Raw genomic sequence first — 2,875 nt, forward strand, 5'->3', positions numbered from 1 at the left:
GACTTTATTTAAGGCCCTGCTGTCAACTTTAAAAGTTACTTAATTGGTAAGTGAAATATACAGAGACGTAATAATTGATATAAATATATTACTAATTGATCCATATGAAATACGATTGCGATTTTGAACAATATCTCCTTCTGAATATTACTGCCAGGCAGCGTCTGATTGAGCTGCAGCTCCAAGCCCATGGAATAGGCCCACTTTAAAAAAAAAAATATATATATATATATATATTTTTTTTTTATACACTTCTCTTAGGTTTGCCACCTGACTGGTATTTTGAGGCTGCCTGGCCGTGATGTTATTGCAGTAATACCGGCACTACAAATGCAAATATTTTTCTCAGTATAAACAGATTACTCTGTAATATCAGCACTGGTCAGTAGGATACACTGTGTATGGAGAGAAGCAGGGATAGGAAGTTACAGAATATCCCTCCCTGCCTCTCTCTACTAACTGATACACACGGGAGCAGCTACACAGCACAGAGAGTTCAGACAGCAGCTCCCAGCCTGCAGAGACAGACTGCAGCTCAAGGAAGTGAGGGATGAGGGGAAAGGCAGCAGGGAGACACTGACACACTAGAGGACACTGTGAGACATGGGGACAATGAGACACATGGAGACACTGTGAGACATAGGTAGACACATTGGGACACAGAGACACTAGGGGCACCATGTCTCCCAGTGTCCCCATGACTCCCAGCCAGTGTCACCATTGTCTCAGTGTCCCCATGGCTCCCAGTGTCCCCATGGCTCCCAGTGTCCCCATGGCTCCCAGTGTCTGTGTCCCGATGTCTCCAGGTGTCCCCAAATGTCTGTGTCCCCATGTGTCCCCATGTCTCCCAGTGTCCCTATGTTTCCCAGCCAGTGTCCCTAGTTTATCAGTGTCCCCTAGTCTCCTAGTGTCTGTATCTCCATGTCTCTGTGTCCCTAGTGTCCCCATGTCTCCCAGTGTCCCCATGTCTATGTCCACAAGTGCCCCCATATTTCCCAGTGTCCCCAATTGTCTGTGTCCCCATGCCTCCCAGCCAGTGTCCCTAGTGTCTCAGTGCCCCCATGTCTCCCAGTGTCCCCGGGTCTCTCAGTGTCCCCATGCCTCACTGTGTGTGTGTATATGTGTGTGTGTATATGTGTATATATATATATATATATATATATATATATATATATATATGTGAAACAATCTGTAACTTGGCACTCACCCTTTCCAGATAAGATAATTTAAATGCCTTGGTGCTATCCCACGTTGAAAGATATATATACAGGAATAAGAGATGCACTCTCATGTGAACCTTGTTTGGAAAATAAAATACCGATTTATGATTGATTAAGACCTGAGAGTGCATCTCTTATTCCTGTATGTATATATATATATATATATATATACACACACACAAAAATATTAAAGGATAGCACTCCAAGGACTTTATATAAAATATAACTTTTATTTACCTTCTAAATAAAAAATGGTCAACGTTTCAGCTTGATACCCTCAAGTTTCCTCAGGACACAAGGACATCAAGCTGAAACATTGACCGTTTTTATTTTGAAGGTAAATAAAAGTTATATTTAATATAAAGTCCTTGGAGTGCTATCCTTTAATATTTTTGTGTATTTGGCTGGACAAGCACCGGGCATTATATTAGTTTTGGGAGTGGAGTGCAAGATTTGTTATTATATTATAATAACACTGATACTGTGATACATAGGGACACTTATGCCAGGCTGGCCTTCCAATTCTTTGGCAGAGATACACCCTTTTTGGGCATGTTCGCCCCTTTTGGCAGTTCTGGTCACGTGATTCGCATCAGTGGCCCACTCTTTTACCTGCTTCACTGGACACTGCTGTTAGGGGGTATGGATTTACTTGAAAGATGAAAGCATAAATTAGATAAAGAGATTAGCATAGAATATGTGTTTTCTTATAGCTGCATCCTTTGAGTTTCCCTCCAACTCCATCAGATACATGATGCTTGAGAGGTATGACTGTTTTAGTGTTTTTGGTCGATAAGATTCTGTAATTAGGCCCCATCATAATTGTCAGCACCAGGCCCACTGGGCTCTTAATCTGGCCCTGCTGCTAGGTGAGTTTTTGTCTTTTTCCGGAACAACAGCGGAAACAGGGATGTGAGAAAGTTTAAACTTTTATCCAGCCTAAATAATTATTCTATCAGAAGGATAAAAATGGATGGATGTGGCACCAGCCAAGATGGTTGCATAACTGCAAAGCTCATCTTAAAACAAGCAATTTGGCACTGAACTAAAACTAATCATTGAAAATAGGCAGACATTGCAAAATAAACAATACTTGAAACGTTCCAGGCACCACTAGATCCTCCATACAGGATTATTTTTCTGTTACCAGTAGACTTAGAGATTTGTTTCGCTATGAATTGCAATTCATACAAATCGAGTTGATTCACGCTTTCTGAACCGCCATAAAATAAATAACTCGCCAATACACAAACATGTCTGTTTTGATTCATGATTGTTCCTGTTGCCCAAAAAGGGGAATGGGTGGAATAAAGAAGCAGCTGTTTGTTGGTGGGGGCAATTAAGCACCTTAGTTTACCACGATACACAAGATGTCTGCACAATCATGTGGGCTGTATCTTCTGTCCAATCAATATTTTAACACATCTTATCCATCAATCCCTAATCTCCTCTGATATGCTGTTATTTCTCTTGTGTAAAGAGAGAGATAAATATGCTTCACTATGTAGCCTAGACTTTGAGTCACTATATAGTTCTATACCTCATACATTAGGAATATATAACATTAGAACTACCTTAGCAAATGAACTCAATGCTCCAGTGCCTTACATTGATTTAATCTCGGTCCTACTCAAACTAGTCCTTACCAAACATTT

Source organism: Pelobates fuscus, chromosome 6 (assembly GCF_036172605.1).
Source record: "Pelobates fuscus isolate aPelFus1 chromosome 6, aPelFus1.pri, whole genome shotgun sequence".
NCBI classification, from domain to species: domain Eukaryota; kingdom Metazoa; phylum Chordata; class Amphibia; order Anura; family Pelobatidae; genus Pelobates; species Pelobates fuscus.